The sequence below is a fragment of the Molothrus ater genome, chromosome 6 (assembly GCF_012460135.2).
Source record: "Molothrus ater isolate BHLD 08-10-18 breed brown headed cowbird chromosome 6, BPBGC_Mater_1.1, whole genome shotgun sequence".
Classification (NCBI taxonomy): domain Eukaryota; kingdom Metazoa; phylum Chordata; class Aves; order Passeriformes; family Icteridae; genus Molothrus; species Molothrus ater.
Window position 1 is genome coordinate 28,015,350 of NC_050483.2, and position 16,900 is coordinate 28,032,249.

Genomic DNA, 16,900 nt, shown 5'->3' on the forward strand with positions numbered 1-16,900 from the left:
AATAAGTTCATCCTGTACAAGTGACTAAAAATATTAAACTTACCTCATGAAAATAAAACCCTTAAACTTAGAAAACTTGAGTTAGCTGAATCTCCATGCAACAACCCACACAATTTCATGGCAGATTAAATGAATCATTTAAATAATCCAAGAAGCACAAAGCCATTCAAATATGCACTGTTTACATTTTTATCTCATCTGTGTCCACTGATCAAATTAACAGAAAAAAGTAACACTGGCAAGATAACAAGAGTGTCTCAATTAGATTAATTATGCCTGATAAATCTTTTCCCATGAGGTGTAAGGCAAGACAGCTGTGACAAGCACAGGCTGCAAACTGATTTGTCCTTATGTCTTGAAACACTATGTGCTATCTTATAAATGAAGCAAGTGATCCTATCTGCTGAGAGCCCATGGCACAAGAGCTGTATTTGCCAGAAAATAAATGTTGTGCAGGTCCCAGCAAGTCTTAGTTAGTCTTCAGCAAAAATCAAAGTTATATGACTAAAAGTATTACCACAGGAGAGGTGTGAACCTAAACCAAGAATCCAGTCTCGGGATGATCTGGACTCTGCACCAAAAGAGCTCTATGGCAGCTTGCTTCTGCTCTGGCATTATCATGCAGCCTGCTAGACATCAACGCACTATGATGAAAGATACAAGTAGCAAGGGCAAAACAGCTTTTTTCACTGGTCCATGTAAAAGACTGATTTGCATTTGGACAAAAATATCGTTACTGTCTGTTCTCTGTTCCCTGCCACTACTTCATTTCCCTACTCAGTGTTACTGAGAATGCCCACTTTCATATTTCTCCCATAAGCATTTATTCTGGCATGACTATTACTGACTTAGACACATTAAAATATAGTACAAAGTGCATCCCTGCATGCAGATCAAGCAAACAGTAATTTATAAACTGGAAGCTGACACCAAAAATAAAAAAGGCAGAAAACTACTTTTTCACTCAAAGTCAGACAACCACCACAGTTTGCTTGATGCCTAGCTTTAAGAAACAGAATATAACATGCCACACAAGACAAAATGCATCAGAAGGGTAACTAAAATGATGTGCAACTTCTACCAGTTCAATTTAGACAGAAAAAAGCTTCAAAGAGCAGAGAACTACATTTAATAGATCTGCAGCTGCATGAAAGAAGCTGGCTATAAGTTAGTTTACTTCGAACTAAACAATGTTAAAAACCCTTTCTGAAAACAGTAATATAGTAAAACATTATTCAAGCTAAGACTCCTCATCCACCTAGGAGTAAAAATAGACATTTCTGAAAATGTACAATCTCAAGCTGTAGATAAGAGCAAGTTAAAAATATCTGCCCTGAAGTGCTTGATGGTGTCCTGTCTAAACCCAGAAGTGACAGTGACTTTTACTCAGCACTAGTGAGATCCCAGCTAAATGAACATGCCCAGTTTTAGCCTGCTCAGTGTAACAAAGATGGACTAAAAGTTCAGCAGAGACCACCAAGCCATTTGGGGACTGAAGTGCACAAGGAACGAGGACAGGCTGCGATACCTGCACTTGCTACTCTGGAGAAGGCTTGAGGGAACATCTTGCTTTCTGCACCTACATAAGGGGAGTTTACAGAAAAGACTAAGCTAAAGTCACTACCACTGTAAGTTGCTGAAATTCAATAATCAAGGCCAGGAAAGACTCCTCCATTGCAGAATGTTTAAGAAAACAATTTTGTGGCACATGAAACACTAAAAGAAATATCCCTTCCTCAACATTGTTGATAAACACCAGTATTGGGGAGGAAAAAAATTTAAAAAATAGAAACATTTAAATGGAATCTCTATTAAAATAATAAGAAAATTTTAAAACCTGCCATAGTTCAAAATAAAAATAAATCACTTTAGGCCTTGCCCTTAACAAATATTTTGCCAAAAACCACCCAAACATTTTCACAGTTGAATCTCTTCACCCTGCACTTCTGGACACCATAGATTCAGACATATTCCATAGCACCCAAGACACTATTTATGAACCTCAGCATCTCCTATTCTGTAGAAATCTGACCCCAGAGCCTATGCTAATTTTTTTTAGTTTTAAAAAAATATACTTAGCCACAAGGCTAGAAGAGTATGCTTTCCCCTTTTGGAAAAGAAAGGTCAAAAGATTTAAGAAGAGCCCAATTCATGTCTTGAAACAAAAATAGCAGCTCATAATAAAATCAGGTCAAATACTGAGAACTTGGAACATGTAAATGTCTTCAGAAGGAGATTCAATTTCCAGACAATGTCTAATAAGACAGATCCAAACAGAACATTTAGGATCCCATTAAAATCTTTTCCTCTAAAGGCCCCTTCTTTTCTTTAGCATTCTCCAGATAAAAAGATTTACAGTCTCATATCTATCAAAAAGATTAAAGAGAATTCAAGAAAAAATCTGCTTCACTAAGACTGAATTATTTTTTCTCTTTTACAAAATTAGAAATAGGCTTTGGGTTTGGCATAACTCTAAGAATGGATGTTGACTGAAAAGATAAATACAATGAAGATCAGTTTACCATGTCTGAAAGCATCCATTCATAACTTCAGACAACAGTGGTTGCACAATGCATGCAAAGACCAACCCTTCTATAACCATTCAAACACTGCATAAAACTGGTTACTTGCTAGGCACAAAAAAAGTTGAAAAGTACTCTTTCTCAAATATTTGTAGAGATAAAGTTGTCAGGAAGTTACAGGAGATGAAATACTGGTTTCACAAGCATTTACAGCAAACCTCTGCACTATCACATCATCAAACATTATAAATTTGATCCAAATGAGATTCAGGCACATGCTCAAATTTTATCAGGCGTGGCAGAACACGACACCAAACTGGTATCAATGGTAGAGAAGAGCACTAGATCTAATTCAGTATAAAATCATAGTGGTCTAAATAATGAATATGTAATACAAATAAGTCAAGCTGCTACCAGGTAAGTGTTTTGATTTTATTAAAGAAAACAGAATGATTTAAGAGATTGATACTTTACATATGACCACTGTACTTTTGACCCAGTACTGGGAGTCCTAAAGTCCTGCTTGTGGCATCACCAAACCAGTGTTCTAACTTAATAACCTGAAGTTTGGATGTACATTATTACATACTCTTCACATCAACTTCCATGGCTTTGTACGCTAGTGTTCTTTCCTTCTTTTACTAAGAAGGAACTTAAATGCATTTTGTGTTGCAGCACTTCTTCAGCCTAGTGTTGATTGATGCTGAATGCCTGAACAAGGGTCAGACTGACAGATACCATCCTCTAAACTGAAAAATCATTACAGCAGCCCCAAAAAGAAGTAATCCTAGAAGATCTGTGAATCACTATCATCTAGTGTTAGGCCATGCAAATAGTCAGAGCAGGTGAAGAAACTAAGTATTCTCCTCAACTCTAGAAGGAAAGAGGGATCAAAGAGCTCTAATCTCAGGAATAATGGAATGGAAGCAAGAGCTCACTGAGCCCAGCCTGCACATTGCACAGCAGCTGTTGAGATCCCAGAGGCAGAAAGAGGAGTCTGGCCCTGTTACTGCTCCCCACAGTGCCACTGCCACAGACAACCAAGTCAACATGCAGCTTATTCAAAGATTTCCCCTTCTGAGATGGATATAAACAGTCAGTTGTGCATCTCTACAACAGGAGAAATCTCAAATTGCAACCTATCTTCTAGTCAATCTTGAGTGCAAAAATAAGTCATGATAAAATTCTGCTTTACCTGCAGCCTTACTGTCCAACAATCAACAGCATTAAAACTGCATAAGATTCTAACTTTGTAAGTCAGGATGTCCTTTGTGGATCCTCCTGTCTCATACCACCTGCCCAGTGAGATCCAAAACAATTAGCCTCTGCATCCCCTGTCTAGATACAGAATGAACCTGCTTAACTTCTCAAATAGAACAAAAAAAATTGAAGGAAAAAAAATGTTTAAGTTTTGGTCAGACAAGCAAGAGCAAGAATAAAACCATCTTTCACACTCATCCCACCACCTCCTTTCAACTAAGCCTTACAGGCACTTGCCAGTAAGCACAGGCAGTCAGAAAGAAGCCAAAAGTGTCTCTTAAGAGTGAATTGGGAGGGCAGGATCCCATCTGTGTTCATCCTCCTCTGACATTCACAGAATTTTGCAGGGTGAGCCTTAAAAAATTCATACATCTCTGTAGCACAATGAAAAGATTCTTCTTGAGGAAAGGCACTATGAAAAAGTTTTTAGTAACCAGTATTTAAATTTTCAACAGTAACACTGGGGGGGGGGGGAAGTAGAGGCGCGTGGTATTTCAAAATTCTCCAGGGGGAAAAAGTCATTTCCTGATACAAAGTGATTTCATTTACAAAAAAAAACCACAAAAGTTGCTCACACAGCAGTAGTACTAAACATACTGAAGGGAAAGAAAGAAAGATCTCATTAGACATTTAGCTACAGAAACTATTGAGCAGCCTAAACACAGATACCACCACAGGCTCCCACCACCACATTTTATCTTCTGCACATTTTCCAGAAGGAAGACTGGACAGAAATCTATACAGAACAAGTAATTACATGAACTAACAAGGTCTTGGTACCTTCAAATCTCTCTCAGATTTGATATATAAAAACACATACACTTCAGCTGAAGTTCCTCCCGTGAAATTGTATTCATCACACAGCTTCTTTGGTAGCTTAGAACATCCTGTGTGCTACAGCTCTCACCACTGCTGGGACTCAATCTCACCCACTCATTAGTCTGCCTTTACAAGACCTTTGGACACTAAGACTTCATAAGGGAATAAACCAAAGCCCAGCAAATCCAAAATATTTAGGAAGCTGGGGAGAAGAAAAGTGTTAAGGAAAAAAGCAAACTGGAAGGAACACAGAGCATGACCACCCCAGCTGGTTTCCATAGCAAACCAAGAACTCTGAGAGCAACCTTGCCTCAAACCTGTTACAGGAAATGCAGAACACAGCAACTGCAACCTCAGAAGTGACTGCCATGCAGCACAGATACCTGAGCTAGTGCTGAGCTGAACAACACTATCTATGCATTTGCTAGAACTAGAGAAAAGCTAAAATGACAAGTGACAATGCAAGGCGTGTTGGTTGACTCTCACAGGGTGCAGTGTCAACAAAGACACTCTCTGAAGTACAGCCAGGCAGTACTTCACATGTAACTTTTGAACACAATTTTTTCTGGAGATATCTTGAGAGCCTACACCAGATAGTAATCCAGATTTACAGGAATGCTTTAAAATACATTTTAATGGCCTTAGATTTGACAGTTTCTAAGCATTGCACGCATTCTGTTTGATTCCTCTTGCAGTTTTATGCACCTTCTCATTCTCTATTGCTACAGGTCAAGATGCAGAAGAGCTCACTAAAACAGGGATATCTAGCAGACAATTAAAATCCAAGGCAATCTATTTCAGTATTACTCTTATTTGCAGCATGCCAGGTACTATGCTTGTACCACTGATCTTCTGACCTTTGAGCTAAAAGTGCTGGACTAATGGCAAACCAGAAAGGCAACAGCCATATTAGCCCAACACTGTCCCTAGGCTTGAAGAGGAAGGCTCACATGCAGTGCTACACTCCTGCCATTAAATGCTATACACATGCAGCTACAAACTCAGCAGAGCATTACACTGTGCCATGTAGGCACTGGGAGCTACAGCTATAATAATAAATAAAATAAGTCCAGAGCACAGGTTTGAGCATCAATCCATAACTGCCATGGTTTTGTTGAAGGTTACTGAGGGGCCAGGGACTGTTCCCAGCAAACAGCAGGAGTTTGAGCTGAGCAGAGCCACTCTTGGGAGCAAAAAGCAGGCTGCAGACAAGTGCAGATGTAGTCCCTGCCTTCCTTTGAGCTGGCTCAAGTCTCCAGCACAGCTTTACACTAGTTATAAATAAATTTGTCCATAGTAGGATGAAATCTAAAGCCCAAGGCAGCTTCTGCTCTGAACACTACTAGAGATTTCCCGTGTGTGTTAAAACACCTTGCTCAAGGGCACCTGCATTTCCTTACTTCACAAAGTCAGTGAGGTAAACTAATGAAGGAATACAAGGCACTGACATTACAGTAATGTCACATCAAAATGCAATCTCATTAGTATCTCTCATTAATAGAGCGCACGCAATGCAGAGCAGCACCACGTTAGTTATCTAGATGATTCTGTATTTTGCCTAAGATGTCCAATTAGGGCTTTGGCCTCTTCCAGTCCATGAAAGTACAGACACAAGTACAAAATACTTATGTATTGTCAATATTGTAATTATACTGCTTGATTCATTTCCCCTTTATTATAAATCAAGACAGGTAGAATAGTCTAAAACTAAGTGAGGAGCAGTGAGATATAAAGAAATTAAACTTCATCCCAGAAGTAACTGCTTCTGCCACTAGTACAAACCATTTACAAAACCTTCCCCACAAAAATCTCTTCTTTCCTAGATACAAAAAAGGAGCAGATCAGCTGATAGTAACTTTACCAGAAGCAACAGCTTGTTCCTCACATGTAATCAGGAGACTGGACAAGTCATTTGTGTTCACAAGACAAGCAAAGGCCCTGATAAGAGAGTACGCTCAAAGCTGTATATGGCTATTAAACCAGTCCTTCCCCTTGCAGCCAAGTCTCTGACTGTCCAGTGTCTCAGAAGAGGTGACTGAGACCAGATGATCCATTCCCAAGGGACAGCTACACCTGTAAGCCCTTCTCAATTATCTTTCTCGTGGGGCAGAGTCAAGCAACTTTTCAGTACAACCATTCAGTGAGATAATGACAACAGCTTAATTTCAGAAGTAGTTTCATTAACACTGCATATGTTCATCTTACTGACATTCAGCACTAATTAACATCATTATAAACTGAACAGCAATGGCACTTCAATAGTATCCTGAGTCTGACTGAAAATTTTGAGCACAGGGATAATAAAACACACAGACTTGCAACCCAGGGTGCCAGTATTTAAGCACCTAACCTGCTTGAAGCTACAATGTATTTCAAGAGCTTTTGGCATCTCAGCTAAGTACCAAGGTGATAACAAAGAGAGGTTACAGCAAACAAGATATCTCCTGCTATTAACATTTTTAAACCAACAGAACAGTCACTCAGCACTAACACTGGATTCAAAACAAAAAAACCACCACCTTCAGAAAGAATTATTCTACCTGGCAAAACAACCTTGAACATCTAACACAAAGAGGTTTTTGCACCTCCATCATCAACAGGAAAATACTGTAATGCAGAAACCAACCACTACTTAGGGGTATTTTGCATTATACGACATATACCATTACTTCATTTTCAAAAGTACTATTAAACACTAACAATAAATTACTTTACTTGCAAGCACATAACACCCACATACTGCTGCAGAGTTTTTACTGAAACCTGTAAAATGCCACTGAAATAGACAGCACCATTTCACAAGTCCTCTTCTTTCTCCAAGTAAAAATGTGAACATGAAAAACCACATTAGCTGGTACAATGTCCACACAATCCTCATGTAACTTCTCTGTTACAAGGAATAAAGTTCTAATTTCTAGCTACGTTTCAAAAAAGCATTAATTTAGTTCCGTTTTCTGACAACACCTGGAAAAATAAGCTAAGCATTCTGGAGGAAAGCAGGATTCAAATTTGAACTAGTCAGAATCTTAAGCATTAAGCTTCATTTTTATCAAGTTGTGCTGATTCTTCTCCCATCTCCCTTCAAACATATCTTTAACTCTTCTCTCACTTTTAAAGCTAGAAAATGAGATCTCTGGACCCTTCTTTTATAAACTGTAACATTTAGGAAGAGGAGAGAAGAAGGGAGAGGCAGAAACAGATTATATGATTCATTTGTTCATATAGTCTTAGCTACAATATTTAAACACACATCAAAAAATTGCTTTCATCAGTACTGTTCTCTACCAAAAACCATTACCCATGCTAACTCTGGATGCTTCTGGATTGCTTTTATCCTCTACAGCACCCCTGGTGTTCACAACACTACCTTCCAATATTTTCCAAACATGTAAGTGATCAAAAAATTACTTGATTTTACATCTGTCCACTAGATCTTCTACAATAACTTCAAGTTTGGCTCTTGTTAATTCTAATTACTTCCTCCTATTACTTGTAACTGGAAGATTAAATGAGGATTTTATCTAAGAATTCCCACAACTGTTCCTTAATTTTAGTACTTGTATCAGTTTGTGAGGTCTGTCTATTTAGCCCTAAGTCACTTAAGGCCAATGCTTCAGTAACACAAAGACAGCTGTCACCTAAAGTTAGACTGCACCACAGTTGGGAATATTTGATCACTACTATCAATTGCTTTGTGGGGTTTTTTTAAGCAAAGTGCAGGTTTACAAAAAATAAGGAACAGCTAAGCTCTATTCCCTCACCCAGTGCTTCAGTCGTTTTTTGTCTCTGGGCACTCTGTGCTTCTACAAGAGGCAATGTTTACCTTTCCTGTAATTATTTTTCACATAGCCAGCTCCACACAATTGCAATTAAATGAATTAAAATAACTGCTTCCCCCAACCCCTATTTTCAGAACCGATACATTCTATATCTCAGTTAAAAAGCACATTCACAATATGTGCCCTCTTGCCTTGGCAGGCATAAAGTTGCTGGTAGTCTGAGGCAAGTCATTACACTCAACCTGCACAAACAAAAAGATACATCAACAACACAAGAATGGAAAACCTCAATTCAGTTGCTCAGGTATGTAAAGTACCAATTTATATACTAAAAATATATATTTAATGATGTCAGCAATCAGTAGATAATGACTAAATTCTGTTAAAACAACAATGATGAGTACTCTTCGCAACATTTAATAACTGCTTATTATCACACCTTTGTTTTACAGGAGATGTGCTTTAAATTACCAACAAATTTAGAAGTCTTTACTGCATCAACACTACATATACAAGTGATTAAATCTAGAACACAGAGTACACGATTGCATGCTCACACCCAACCCCAAAACTGTTGTTTGGAGACAGAATAATCTGTCCCTGTTCTCAAATGTCATCTAGCATATTAATTAACCTTGAATTTCCAGCTGAAAATAAAAGTACAATAGTACAGGATTAAAAAAAAAGTCCTGATAATTTCATTTTAGCACATGATAAAAAAGCCTGCATCTGCAGATATTCTGGCTTTACCTAGATAGGGAGGTAATTGTATAACAAGGTAAAAATTAACTTAAGGCTCTCAAATGATTCCACAGTGTATCATAGTTCAAATAGTTGCAGGTAGTTCTCCAGACCACCACAAACACTCATGACACTGTACAGGCAAGCACTAAAAACCCACAGATCTGAATTTTTTAAAAAGCCTTTTCAATTTGAAATAGATGGCATGTTTTAGGATGATACTAGCATTTTCCTTTTGTTTATATTAACAGAGGCATCCTAGCAAAGAATCTCCTACCACCTCTGTATGGCAGTACAATAAACGGTACTAGATTTGGGAATTCCCAGAGCTATGCCGAGTACGAGTCAATGACTACACTGCAAGACAATGCAGAAGTCAGGAAGGGAGAGGAAGGTTAAACAAAACTAGAACTGACTTTCTGTCAATAGCTCCCTCTTCAAAGACTGCAAAAGGAAGGCAAAAGAAGGGAAAGAGTCAAGGGGGAAAAAAACATCCAAGGAAAGGATAAACTATGTTAACAGCTTTTACAGAATTATCTCCTTTTATCCTCATTTCAAAATGTTTTCTCCAGCAAAAACTGTGGGAAAACATCGTGGTTCACTCTTTCTTCCAGCTGCTGTATGATCAATACAGTGCAGACTATTGAACTATTTTATTCTGATTCATACAACAAGCTGTTAAATACATTTGGAAAGTAGATTATCAGTGCCAGTATCACGTCATTCATGAAGATACATTTCTTTTCAAGGCATGAAAGTGCCATAACTTTCTTCTGCACAATTATGCAGTTCTTCAGCACAGACTGCAAGCATAAAATCCTATTTCAGCCCTTACAATTTGAAAAGAAAAATACCCCTAGAAATTTCAACTGCATCCAGCAGAAGGAGGGAAGGCCCTGCAGGATTTATTTGTTGAGGTGTAGTATTGTCTTCTATTTGATACATGCAAAAATATTCCAAAAATAGTATCAGACATTTTAGCTTTTATAAATTTTAAAAAATATAGATTGGTAATTCAGAAAGTGAGGAGAGAAGCTTTGTGCACAAAAACCAAATGAGATCTTTAAACAGTTCAGAGATAAGAACTGTAATGACTTTTACATAGCACTAACACGTTTAAGCCTGCAGTCTGAGTTTCATCACCCATTGTCTTCTTTAATTTTTAAACATGCAGACAAAGTTATGTTACACTTCAAAAATGCAAAAAAGAAAAAACTAATGTCTGATCATTGCCAGTTTCTTCAGCAAGAGCAAATTTGTGCTGTGGCCCTGCCAAAAGGCAAATGTTCAAGATGTGTATGTTTCTGCTTACATGAGTCTCTTGAGGAAAAATAAATAAATAAGTATGCACACAACCCACTGCCCCCCTTGTGTGCCCAGAAATAAAGGAAAGGGGGCTTCCTGTCCCAGGTTGGCAACCTGAGAGCCACCAGCAGTGCTGCTGCTGCTGCCCCTGCAAGAGACACAAAATGGGCTGGCCACCAAAGGAAAAGTGTTTCACATTACTTCAAAAAAGGAAAACCATCCTTATAGCAACCTTTTTTTTTTAAGCTGTACCTACCATAGCACTTCCAGCAGCAGTGCCCTTTGAGGAGCCCTGCAGCCATCAGCAGCTAGCAGCCGGCAGAGTTTAACCCAGGAGTCCAACCTCCACTGGAGCAGGGCTGGCTGCCACTGCGCTGCCAGGGGCTCATGGCTTTCTCCTGTCAAGCTTTAAAAGTCTCCAATGATGGACATTCACCAGTCACTCTGGGGTGGTCTGTTAAATGCTTTGTCACCCTCAGAAGGATTTATTTTAATTTTTATAGGTTTTCTGGCATCCATAAACCGGAACTCTCCTGGAGGAAACTAAGCTAAAAATCCCTGCTCAGAAGTTCACCAAATGTGACCCAACCCTTAATGGTCACAGAGGTCCAAGCCAACAAACCACATCTGTGTAGGCAATATCCAATTCAGGACACCAGACCAAATTCTGTCCGAAGGAAAATTGGTCAAATGCAAAATGTTTTGATCTGGGAGACTTGAGGTCCCCACCTTCAGCCAGAGACCCATGTCTACTGTGCCAAATTATGTGTTATAGTAAGACCAAGTGACAAAACCATGCATATAAAACAGCAATTTTGAAATCAAGTGAAAGTACTCTTTTAAACAGAAAGAAAGGGAAAAAAATGTTTCAAACCAGGAAATAAACTCTTCCATAAACACCAATCAACACAGATCTGCACCAAATACTTCCAGTGACAGTGTGAATTCATTTTGAGTGAGCAAGTAAGACTAGTACCTTATAAAAACAAAACTGCAACCATTTGAAAAAGTTACAAGAACAATGTAAAAATTTTCTTGGGGCTAAGCTGTGGTGCTTAGTTGCTGGCTGGGGTTAAACCACAACAGCAACCTTTGGTCAAATTTACAAATACATGTATTAAAAGTGTCTGTTAAGTCTTCAGAAAGAACTGTCTGTAGGACTGCCAACACGAAAACCCAAGATATGTACCAAGCTGCCGATGTAAACAACTGGCATACAGAAAGTTCTGCCACCACAGCAGTCATTTTACAGATATTATCTGACACTCTTAAAAAACGTCTGTATTAATCCTATTTCACATCACATCAGTATACAATAAGCCTGTCATTATTTATTCAAAAATCAAAAGACAACTGATTTAGCTTACAGTGCTGTAAAATGCATCATGACTCAAGAAACTCAGAAAATAGAGCCAGGCTACAAAAGCAGCCCTTGGCACCTCCTGGAGCCTCACTATCCACTGCACAGAGAAGGCAGTAAGGCAGGCTACACAGCAAAGGAAGATGCTTGGCTATTTCCCCCACCCAGAAAAGTAAATATTAAAATCCATAAAATAATCCAGGCAAGCACATTAAACATAAATAAGTCTCACAGGCAGATCTAACAGACAACTTTTCTCCAAGTTATGCTCAACTTCTGAGCAGCCTGGAAGAAGAACTTTTTCCCCAATAATTTTGGCTAGTTGAGATTTTTTCATCCACTATAACATCACAAGTTAGGAAAAACATGATTGTTGTAGGGTTAACTCAAGAAGCTCTCACTAAATGAAAAGTCCATGTTCAAACACAAGTTCAAAGTTAACATCTCACAGCTGCAGTAATAAAGTAAAAACCAGTCTCTCTAAGGTTTATGTGAGTATTTTGAGGTACAAATCCTGTGACCTCAAAAGGTAACTAAACAACACAAAATTGAAACACCTCCAAAAGCTATTTGAGCACTGAAGGTAAACTATACGGATTGATGAAGAACAATCCAACTTTAAACCAACTATATAATACATGCCAGTACCTTCTCTAAGTTTTGAAAACTTATAAAATAAAACTTGATCGTCAAAAATCATTCCACTAATCTCTCCAATCCACCTCAAGAAAGCATTCTTCCCATTCTAGAGAGTCCAAAACCAGAAGCAAAAGAATATTAAAACATCAACAAAAAATTCAAAGTGCCTAGGCATGAACCACTAGTGCCAGTAACCCCTCCTCCTTCTCTATGATACACTTTCAGAAAAGTTTTCTACACAGCCATTTTTCAGGAACTTGATTTCTCTTGAAAATATGGATGCCTTGAGACATCCATCCACTATGCAGGGAACAAGAGCTATGACTACTGCACTGCAGCATCCAGCAGGAGCTGGAGGAGTGGGAAGATACAGCTTTGCAGGACTCCACTCCACTTACAGACTCAGACCCTTAAAAGAACCATGACGAATACTTGGTTAGCAATCATACGATTCAACAGCTACCAAGATTATGAAGCGTTCTGTCTCTGCATTCAAAAGAAGTGCTCTTTAAAACATGCTTCCATAAAGAAAACAAAGACATGTAAATGCTCAGCCTCACTTAACACTTAACATAAAAGACATGTGGAAGACTCTAAATCAAATAACTCACTCAGTAAACTGTGCCACAGAATCCAATATTAAAGAGACTGAGACAATGACATAATTTAGCTTTACATATGCAAAAAACGGACATCTAAAACCATTTTATCTGCTGATTCATATTCAAAAACACAGTTATAGTCTCTGCAACTCCTAACGGGTTTCCCAAAGTTCACACTGCAAAACTAACATCAAAACTGCTACAGACTGTGTTAGTCTTGCGCTGCCAGCTGCATAAGAATTTAAAATAAAAAATTATTGTCATTCAGCCTCACCAATGACCATAATCGGCAGGTTTACAATCGAGCCTTAAGTTCATCCTTGCTGGTAAGGCTGCACCCCCAAAAAACACTGATTGCCTTTCATTAGAGAATATCTCAAGTCTCATAGAGCCATCAAATCCCACTCTATAAACCTCCAGCTTGAGAGTCCTCATTCAAATACTACACTGAACTCTTGTGAAATATGAAGCTTAAGATTATTTAAAAGCTGCAATTTAGGAGAGATATACTTGAAATCAAGTCACTGAAGTCAAATCTCCCTGGAAACATAAAAAACAGAACAACGTAACTTTTCTCACTCACAGAAAGATACTGAACATATGATTAATTTTACATGCCAAATCAACAAAACCCTCACCTAACAGTTCTTAAAATTATGTATTTACACTGATAAAAAAATAACTGCACTTACTATTGCTGTACTCCTGTCATAACTTATTAACAAGTTAAAGAAATGGCTTTCAGAATAAATGAATAAACCAAAAATCTAAAATACAGATGAAGCAGTAAACAGAGAAAATATATTAAAAAATAAGATATTTAAAAAGTCAATAAGACATGATTTAGTTATTTAAATTAAAGAGCTGGGGAGAAATAAAAGGAATCTGCTTGAAGCCAAGAAAGCCACAGAAACAACAGATCAAAACTCTTTGCCAAACAACCAACACTTAGGGTCAATGAGAATAAATTTCAACCTCAACACATCAGCATTAGGGAAACCAACTTGTGTGACTGAAATTTTGATGCAGGCAGAAGCTCTGCTTCTTTATCCCAGTAGGGCATCCTGGATTTCTAACCAGTAGCAGTAAGAACTCAATAGCTTGCAGCAAACCCCTTGCTGAAGGGATTAAACTACTGATATGGAGAAAACTGCTCCTTTTTCTTCTCTACAATAGACATGCTATGGGACAAAACAGAGGAATAGAAAAGAAATTCAACTGGGCCTCAACCCATTCTCTTACTAGCCTACCTCACATTTTCCCTATGTATTTCTAAAATGGTCCTCATGACCTTACTGGACTGAAGTTTAAAATAACCAGTTAGAATATTCTGATTTTAAGTTTGTTTTCCTACCTTAGAAATAAAAAAATGCCTCCATAGTAGCAAAATTAATAGTTCTGAAATCGGCATTTTAAAGGATCTATTTGAGACAGATTTACAAAGCTGAGAAGACAATAAGAGCTACACAACAACAAAATGATCTCCAAGTGCCAGCAGAATGCTATAAGCATGATGAAAAAAAGCACTCCTTGAAAAGCTGCAGAAGGGGGAAGAGGCCACATTTGAACATAGTTTTTAAAACAACATCTACCCAAAAGTTAATCCCAAACCTTAAAATAACATTTCAGATAAACATGAGAAGGTGGGAGAAAAAAGCTCTTCAAGCCTAGAACCAATGATGCACAACAATAAAACCTTTTATTATATAAAAAATAGATCATGAATTGCACGTCCTCATACTAAGTCTTCACTTCTGGCTGCAGCTCCACCCTTTCACAGGTCTGTGTCAGTGCCTGCCTCTACACCTGCTAGCCTTTTTCATCAAGCAAATTTTTGCAGCCCTACAATAGTCAGAGCTGACATCCCATTTTGCTTCTGACTTCATGATCTAAGAGGTTTTATGAACCACAACTGAGAGCTAAGTACGCCTATCCCAAACAGCAATGATGAAACTAAGCATTTTATTAGCATCAGTAAAACCTTCTTAATGCAATGTTGAGCAACTAAGTGCACATCCTTTAATCAACTGGGCATAAATAAACACTTTAAATGGCAAAAAAAAAAAAAAAAATCTTCTGTCCCTAGCTTCCTATCACCAAAATGAGACATAGCATACACATAAAACATTCAGTCAAGAAAATTCTCTTTTTAGCTTTACCTAAATAGAACCTATGGGGTTGTTTTTTTGAAATTAAGAAAAAATTATTAAGTTCCCACATTGTCTCTACATTAATAACTGGTATGGCATCTGATGGCCTAAGGCATAAAAGCCTTGACACTGAAACATAACTTAAGAGATCTCTGCGATTACAATTGCCACAAACTTCTACCTTAATACTTTCACATGTCTCTCCCAGCACTTCAACTGAAGGGGAATGGAGTCTAGCCCAGCAATGCATTCCAAATAAATAAGAACCAAACTCTCCACCTGAGAGAACACCTATACTTGCTACCCAGTTAGTACTTGCAGCAAAACCTCTTTTCCTTTTTACAAAACTGATTCATGCCTTAATTTAAAGGAAACAAGTGCTTAATTCCCATAGTTAGAAAAATAAATAAAAACAATCAATCAAAATCCCATCATGAAAGGGCTGCTTTCTAAAGAAAACACCAATCTTCCTTCATCCATACAGATCTGGAACCTAATGAAATCCGACACCTTTACTCCGAAGACAAATTTGCATTGTATTATCAACTAGGGCTCCGTGCTCACAGATGCACTTCATTCAGCATGCAGTAACGGGTTCATTAAAGCAGCATCACTCAAATTTTTTAAAGCTATTTTGCAGGTAAAATTTTTGAAACACGATTTGGAAAGCAATATTATCCAAAAAATGCCGCTGTTTTATTCTGTGGGTTAAAACGTGCTTCCTCAAACTAAAACATACAGATGTTGTGGCCAAGGTTATACAAGGAGATCTTCATTAAGTTGAGCTATTCCCATTTTGTGTCGCTGCTTTACCAGACATGAATGAGTGCATTCCTCATTACATGAGCTGAAGCTGCATCACAGATATCCAGTACAAACAACACAGTTATTTTTAAATATAGCATGAGAACGTTAACATCAGGACTTCATGCAATACAAAACAGGGAACGAGCAAACAAACTCGGCTTAGGAAGGTAATCATTCGCCTTCGCATCTACCTTTCCTTGCTTCTCCACCTCCTCCTTCCCCTTAAGATTCAGTTTAAGGCATTCCCTGTTTTCCCACTTTTCCCGGCTCCCAGTGAAGGAATCAACCATCCGCAAACATTTTGTTCCTCCACCCCGCCTCCTCGTGAGCAGAGCATTCAGAACATCCCCACTGGCACTGCCCCCAAATCACCTAATTGTTGTTATTACTGCAGTCTCAGCACCGGCTCGGAACAAAACCGGTCCCACTACACCCTCGCTGGCTATAAAAAGTAAAGAAGGGAAAAAAAAATTAAAGAGGTTTAAGTGCAACTTACGGGGGCGAACAAGAGGCAAGTTATCTAGCGAGCCGTGGGGGCGAGCGGCGTGTGCCGCTCCGGGCCGCGAGGGAGCGCGTCCCCCGCCGCAGGGCGCCCTCGGCGCGGCCGCCTCCGCACGGACGGGCAGCGCGGGAGCCGCCGCCTCGGAGCGCAGCGGGCCGGGCCGCCGCCGCTCACCGCCGCCTCCGGCCGCACCGCTCCCGCTCGGGGCTGCCCTTCCTGCGGAGAAAAAAAAAAAACACAAATCCGGAACCTAGCACCCGGCACGGCTCGCTGCGGGGGGACCCCCGCCGACCCGCCCCGGAGCTGCCGGCACGGCGGAGCTCCCACCGCCCCGGGGGCGCTCGGGGCAGGCGCCCTCCGAGCAGGCGACCCCCGCCCGGTTCTGGGCGCTGCGGAGGGCGGCAGCTCAGAAGG

The 16,900-nt window shown here is 39.2% G+C and overlaps 1 protein-coding gene across 6 annotated transcripts in view; it reads right to left on the minus strand.

The window, feature by feature from the left end:
- SIPA1L1 (signal induced proliferation associated 1 like 1) overlaps positions 1-16,900 on the minus strand; it is a 201,931-nt gene that overhangs the window by 184,719 nt on the left and 312 nt on the right. For all 6 annotated transcript variants that reach the window (XM_036384744.2, XM_036384748.2, XM_036384750.2 and 3 more), the window contains exon 2: positions 16,481-16,702. The gene's annotated coding sequence lies outside the window, so the exon portion shown is untranslated. The remainder of the gene's footprint in view (positions 1-16,480; positions 16,703-16,900) is intronic.